Source organism: Rhinatrema bivittatum, chromosome 3 (genome assembly GCF_901001135.1).
Source record: "Rhinatrema bivittatum chromosome 3, aRhiBiv1.1, whole genome shotgun sequence".
Lineage (NCBI taxonomy): Eukaryota > Metazoa > Chordata > Amphibia > Gymnophiona > Rhinatrematidae > Rhinatrema > Rhinatrema bivittatum.
In genome coordinates this window covers 346,359,756-346,367,050 of record NC_042617.1, presented here as the reverse complement: position 1 = coordinate 346,367,050, position 7,295 = coordinate 346,359,756, and the positions used below count along the sequence as shown (strand labels likewise).

The 7,295-nt window shown below is 48.5% G+C and overlaps 1 long non-coding RNA gene across 1 annotated transcript; it reads right to left on the bottom strand.

Annotated features, from left to right (window-relative positions):
* Nucleotides 1–1,108: 1,108 nt before the first annotated feature.
* On the bottom strand, nucleotides 1,109–6,532 carry LOC115088791. The gene is made up of 3 exons (XR_003855883.1): nucleotides 6,406–6,532; nucleotides 3,583–3,633; nucleotides 1,109–1,233 (listed from the first exon to the last, which is right to left on the bottom strand). It is a non-coding gene; the product is annotated as an uncharacterized LOC115088791 (long non-coding RNA).
* Between the last annotated feature and the right edge of the window lie 763 nt (nucleotides 6,533–7,295).

Here is a 7,295-nt window from a genome sequence, read left to right as displayed (position 1 = left end):
GTACAAAATCTTCTTTAACAGCCAAGAGATAAATCAGTTGGGAAAGTCCCCCACATCTCAAAAAGTCCATGTCCTACTGACTGGGGCCTAGGAGGTTCAAGGGAAAAGGAAATGAAAATAGCACTCCTCTCTGACTTCAACCAAAAAATTCAATTTATTTATTATTTATTTTTATATACCGACATTCGATCTGAGATATCACATCGGTTTACATTCAGGTACTGTAGGTATTTCTCTATCCCCAGAGGGCTTACAATCTAAGTTTTGTACCAATACTCCTCTAGGAGCCTCTGTCTTATATAGTCACAGGAAACAACCATTGTAGCAGCCTCATATGGGGGTGCTGTGGCATAGATTGGGGAAATTACTTACCTGATAATTTTGTTTTCCTTAGTGTAGACAGATGGACTCAGGACCAATGGGTATGGTATACTCCTGCTAGCAGTTGGAGACGGATCAGATTTCAATCTGACGTCAGCCCCTAGTACATATACCCCTGCAGGAAGTGCAGCTCTTCAGTATTCTCCTCGAAAAGCATTGTGGATATATGTGTGACTGACTGATTGATTAACTTAATAATTTGGTTAACTTGGATAACTTCATAACTTGGTTAAACATTAAACTTGATTAACTTGATTAACTTGAACTGGTTGATTGACTATAGCTGGAGACCGCCAGTGTACTCAACTGGAAAGCATCAACACCTGGCAGGGTGGATGCCCTAGGTAAATGAAAACATGGCTTACCCTTGAATCATTTGAAAGACCATGCGTGACGGCAGCCAAGGGTGGGATGCTGAGTCCATCTGTCTACACTGAGGAAAACAAAATTATCAGGTAAATAATTTCTCCATTTCCTAGCGTGTAGCAGATGGTCTCAGGACAATTGGGATGTATAAAAGCTACTCCCAAACCAGGTGGGAGGCTGCCCGTGACCCACTTAGTATTGCCCTTGCAAATGCCATGTCCTCCCGAGCCTGAACGTCCAGACGGTAGAATCTGGAGAAGGTATGGATGGAGGACCATGTAGCCGCCCAGCAGATCTCGGCAGGTGACAGCATTCTAGTTTCTGCCCAGGATACTGCCTGGGCTCTGGTAGAATGGGCCTTGACCTGTAGAGGTGGTGGCTTGCCAGTTTCTACGTAGGCTGCCTTGATGACTTCCTTGATCCAGCGGGCGATGGTTGCCCGCGAGGCCGCTTCCCCTTGTCTCTTTCTGCCTATTCCAATACACCCTATTAACAAAAATATGTTTTAAAGGTTTATCAATCAAGAATACTACAGACTCTACTCAATCTTCAGCTTTTCATCATTTCCCCACCAGCACATATCCTCTGTGCCTCTGGTGGGAGGGAATAGCCTAGTGGTTAGAGCAGTAGACTATGAGCCAGCAGACCAGTGTTCAAGTCCTGCTGTCACTCCTTCTGACCTTGGGCAAGTCACTTTACCTTCCATTGTCTCAGGTACAAAAACTTAGATTATAAACCCTCTGGGGATAGAGAAATACCTCCAGTACCTGAATGTGATGTGCATCCAAAAGGAAGGACTTTGAACAGCACTCTCTTTGGCTCCAATTATCACCACAAGCCCAAAAAAGGAAAAAAAGATGTCGGGTCTACAGCTTGTTTTCCTTCTTTTCAACATACTTTAAAAGTATAAAGGCCCAGCTTAGAATTGAACTTTGGTCTGGTGGCTTATTTATCTGTCTATCTATATGTATATATACGTAACAGACCCTTTGTTCTGTTACCATTAAGGCCTGCAGGAGGATAGTGGGGGAGGATTCATCCAAACTCGGCCTTCCTTCTGCGGGGCCTGGAATGGCCAACCCTTTGGTGAGCTTTTAAAAGCAGGGCTCTTGCTACTGCTAGGGAGCAGTCCTTTCAGTTAGTATGAAGCACAGCGGTAGAGAGGAGTTTAGGATTTGTTATTTTACAGGCTCAGCCAGAGGAGCCAAGCAAACTCTGTTTGGTGGTCCTGGCCCGAGTTGGGAGGGTTTCTGCCCAGCCAGTACACAACCTGTCTGGTTGGAGTTTTCCTTCTGAGTGCATTTTTTTGGAATTTAATCTTTTAAATGGTAGGAGTCTTACTGCAGCCTGTTCAGCTTCTGGGCAGAAGGAACGTAGATCCCTGGGTGGGGGCCTGGGCAGGTAAGGGAACACCTGCCCCCTTGTATGCTCAGTGAGGTCGGGGGTGTCAGTGACCTGCTGTAGGCGTACACTCTGGTGGTATTCTTATTTCTGCTAAAGATTACTTTCGAGACCCAGGAGGAAGTTCTGACTGCCCTTCCTTCCTGACTGGAGCACCAAGAGACCTGCTCCAGGGGATCCCTAAGGGACTCGAAGATAAGAAAAAGGAATTGTGTTAGAGCAAAAAAAAAAAAGGTTTTGAGTCATCTAACAGTGACAACAACAAAGCCTACCAAACAAAACGACACCCACTGTCAGGCCGATACAGTACAGTGTGCTCCGATGGAGCGCACTGTTAGCCGGCATTTGGGCATGCGTTTGACACGCTAGCTTTACCCCTTATTCAGTAAGAGGTAATAGCGCGTCCAAAACGTGCGTCCAACCCCCCCGAAACTAATAGCACTCGCAACATGCAAATGCATGTTGATGGCTCTATTAGGTATTCCCGCGCGATTCAGTAAGTAAAATGTGCAGCCAAGCTGCACATTTTACTTTCAGAAATTAGCGCCTACCCAAAGGTAGGCGCTAATTTCTCTTGGCACCGGGAAAATGTACAGAAAAGCAGTAAAAACTGCTTTTCTGTACACCCTCCAACTTAATATCATGGCGATATTAAGTCAGAGGTCCCGAAGGTTTAAAAAAGTAAAAAAAAAATTTGAAATAGGCCCACGGCTCGCGGGTTGAAAACCGGATGCTCAATTTTGCCGGCGTCCGGTTTCCAAACCCATGGCTGTCAGTGGGCTCGAGAACCGAAGCTGGTAAAATTGAGCATCGGCTGTCAAACCCGCTGACAGCCGCCGCTCCTGTCCGAAAAGAGGCGCTAGGGACGCACTAGTGTCCCTAGCGCCTCTTTTTACCGCCGGGCCTAATTTAAATAAATGTTTTTACTGTATCGCGCGCACAGGAGAGTGTCCTGTGTGCGTGCTGGGAGAGCGGGCACTCGCCCGCTCTCCTGTGTTTGTTACTGTATCGGCCCGTGTGTGAATCTCAAGACGCCTGGGGAGAGAGAGAGTTTCTCTCTCTGGGCAGAGACTGACACCTTGTATCTTTACCATTTAAGAGGGTGTTCCTGCCCTCCTGGGGACTCTATTTTTCCAAGCTCTGGAGGGTAGAAGTTTCCTCTGGCTCTGATAGAAAATATTCCTGCACAGATTGAGGGAGGAGATTGTAAAAGGAACACTCTGTGGTGCTGTGAACCAGTATTGGGCCTATTTCACTTATTTGCAACAGTAAAGATTTGTTTGGACAGTAACAAAGTGGCTCCATTGACTTTATCTGGCACCTTCAGCACACACGGGAACATACACCTACCCCTCCCCAGGGACCTTAACAAAGTACGCATGGAGCCACCTTCAGCACTCGGAGCTTTGTGAGTAATCCACCACCACCACTCACCAAAAATCCAGGCCTTGAAAAGAAGAGACTGTGCCTGGCAAGGTCCAAGCCCTGAAGAGAAACAACAAATTCTTTTATAGCCTCATTCAGCAGCAATCTTTATACATATGTACATTTTCCCACTCCTTTTCATTTGTAACTCAAGGTGCATTATATATTCAGGTACAGTAGGCCCTTCTCTGTCTCCAGAGGGCTTACAAGCTAATTAGTGGCAGCGCTGCATGCTGCCATGTGGATGGTCCCTGGTTTGATTCCCACATGGCTCCTGGCCTCAGGATCATTGCTGCAATGACCAGACTAGAAACACTGGGGGGGGCAGTCTCTTAAAATAGCAGAGAAAATCTGCAGGCTCGTGCTGGCACGAAGATCCCAGCGCTGGTTCTGACTGAGCTGGAAGTAAAGGAAAAAAGGAGGAGCTACTAAGGCAAAATTAAAAAGAGAAGAATCCTAAGTTTAGAAGGGGTAAAAATGAAGTTTAGGCCCCTGTTTTTTGTTTGTTTGGTTTTTTTTTTTTTTTTTTTTTGCGATAGTGAGGGACACCTGGTGCATAATTTGCACGGGAAACCAACAGTTGGTTTCCCGTGCAAATTAGGCACCTGCAAGCTGATGCATTGTCCAAAACCTACTGCCCTGAACTGGCCGCCTGCATTTTTTTTCACTCCATGCCCCTAACACGCTCTTTTCTCCTCCTTCTCCCTGTCCTTCTCCGCGTGAGCTCAAGCTGTCTCTTCTGTTACTGGTGGGTAGGATTTCTCTCCTACAGCTGGGTCCCTGCTGTTCTTTTACCCCACCCCAGGTGAGCCAAGCCGGCGTCTCTGTACTAAGAGTCAGCGCTGCACGGCTCACAGGGACCTGAGTCCAAGAACAGCGAGAGGCAGGCAGTGCCTGGGAAGGTAACGTGAGGGAGAAGAGAGGAGCAAGGGATGGAGAAAGGAGCGCGAGAGTGGGGAAGGAGGGGAGGGGAAGTAGGATAAGGAAACTAGCCAAGAAAAAGATTGTGAGAGCGAGATGGGGAAGAGTGAAGATGGGTGAGGGTAAGGAAGAGGGGAGGGAAGATGTGAAACAGGGGGGAATGGAGGTGGGTGTTACGCGCGCCGGTCGCAGCAGACCCGCGGCTCGGCCCCCTCACCTCTTTCAAAGTGATCCAGCACCTTGCCCCTCATCTCTGAAGGCTCTGGGCCGCCGGCTCCATCCTTGGGCCTCCCTTGGGGGCCTCCGGCTCTGCTGCAGCTCCTGATGCTCCGCGTCGGGCCTCTCCGTGTGGCCCGCGGAGAGACGCCCTCCCGACCAGCGCCTCGCCCCTCCCTAGGCACGCGCGGGCACAGCTAGTCCTTAAATAGAGCCCGCGGCGGGAACCTGGCGGCGGCCCCAGATGATGACGTCGGCTGAGCTCCGGTATATAAGCCCGGGCTCCGCTCTCTCAAATTGCCTTTGCAACAGGTCCCCTCGCTAGTCGAGTTGTCGTTGCCTCTTCAATTCCTGGTTCCCAATCCTGCCTTCATTTCTGTTTCCTTGTTCCTGTTCCTTCGTCTCTCCTTCGGATTGCTAACCTGGTTTGACCTCTGCATTGCCTGATTACTCCGTTGCCTCTCTCCAGCCCTGGATCTCTGCATTACCTGACTTCTCCGTTGCCTCTCTCCAGCCCTGGACCTCTGCATTGCCTGACTTCTCCGTTGTTTCTCTCCAGAACCGGACCTCTGCATCGCCTGACCACGCCATTGCTTCTCTCCAGCCCTGGAATTCTGCTTCGTCTGACCACCCTTTGACTCTCTCCTCATCCAGACCTCAGCCTTGCTTGCCACTGCTTCCAGACTGCCGCTAGTACTGAACCCAGCTTGCTTAAAGATGCCTCTTCAGCCTTTGTCCTGGACGTGGTTCAATCAGGCTTCGGCCTGCTCTTGCTCGGGCGCCCTCTGTCAGACTGTGTTCCTATTGACGCCTGGATCTCCGGGACTCCGCCTTGTCCAGTACAGACTGATAATTACACTAGTTGCTGCCTCTGGGTTGACCTTGATCCACCCATCGACAACCACTGACGGAGGCCACCTAAGTCCAGCCGGCCCCGGAACCCAAAGGCTCAACCCGCGGGGAACAAGGGCTGGTATTGGTGAAGTGCCAGCCGGCCTCCGTCCATCAGCCCTCTCTGCCTGCGGATGGTGGGGACCCATAGGATCCCTCCTACGGGTAGCGTCAACCCCACCTCGGCTCAATGGTCCACCTCCGGCACAACAGTGGGGGTGGAACACAGGTAGAAAGATTAGACAGGCGGAAGAGGAAAGGGAGGGATGAAGAAGGAAAGAAAAGCTGCAAGTTGGCGAGTAGAGGCATTCGAGATGTTAAGAGGTGTTTTGAGAAGGGGAGAGACTAGTGAAAGAAATCAGAGGAGAGGGAGGGAGGGAGGTGGAATGAAAAAAATGAAAAGAAAAATGTAAGTAGTAAAAAAAACTGAATGGATAAAAAATTATCGATATAGGTCAGAGTATTATTTTATTTTGAAGAAGAACTTTCAAAATGATGGATTGTCAATATAAACTGGCTTTCTCTGTACATGCAAATTTCTGCAAACATTCTGCAGAATCTCAGAGCAACTGTTGTGGCTGAATTTTCTAACCCTATCTGCAGAAAACTTCTGAGCTGCTGTAGCAGACTAAGGGCTATGATGATGGTGACCAGCGAGCTTGGTCCTGGTTATAAAGCACTACATCTCTGGATTTGTACTGTCTCTTTCTCTAGGATAAGCAGGACAAGAAGTCCTGGGATAGATACGAAGAACAAACAGGGGAGGCTTAGCCTGTTCCTTTCGGAAGGGAGATACCTGCTCACCTTAGATATGATGGGCATGGCGGGGGAGTTCCCAGCACATCTTATTTGTAATTCACTTTCTACACCGCAACATCTGTAGATGAGGCAGATAGGGGACCAAGGTGCCTGCCCCGTCTGCTGGGGTTGCTCCCGTCTCCGCTGCTCCAGCTGGAGACATCGCCCGGCTGGCAGCTGCATAAGCGCGTATGCCTGCAGGATAGCGCCCCTTATCTAAGCCAGTTTTTGTGTCCCTCCCTTTTTTGGTGCTCTCTTCTGGGTGGAGGAGCATAGAAAGTTCTCCTAATTAAAAGCCAGACCCAGGCCTCCCCCCGGCATGTCGTTTGCCTCTCAACCCTGGTTTGTTTGTTTTTTTTTTCCCCACTGCCTAACAAATGAAAACCAACAGTTCATTTTTTGCAGCTGCAGGACACCATTTTGGCATGTATCGTAATATATTTTTCAACTGCGATAAACTGACTAAAAGCCATTGTTGAATTACTTATTATGTTCAGTCATGTTCATGTGTGCTACAAAACACCCCCAACTGACTGAGCATTAATAAATAGCTCTGGAAGCAAATCTGCTTTGGTGCATGGGTTCATTTTAATATGCACATATAATAGCTGTTAATTAACCTAGCACATGAACTCCGCAGAGAGGCTCCAGTGCGGACTCCATCCTTACACCAGCACTTTTATTTTCACTGCCCAACTTCATCTCACTGGATCTCATTTCTGAGCTGCACGAGGAGAAAGACACTGCCTGATAGTCAGAGATAAAATTTGCCATTTCGGGAAGGAAAGCAATCCCCGCAGACAGCGTTCCCCGGTTGCTACATGTCGTTATCCAGTGAAAATACATTCATACTTCCCTTAAACTTAACTATGTTATATTAATCATTCAGAAAACTA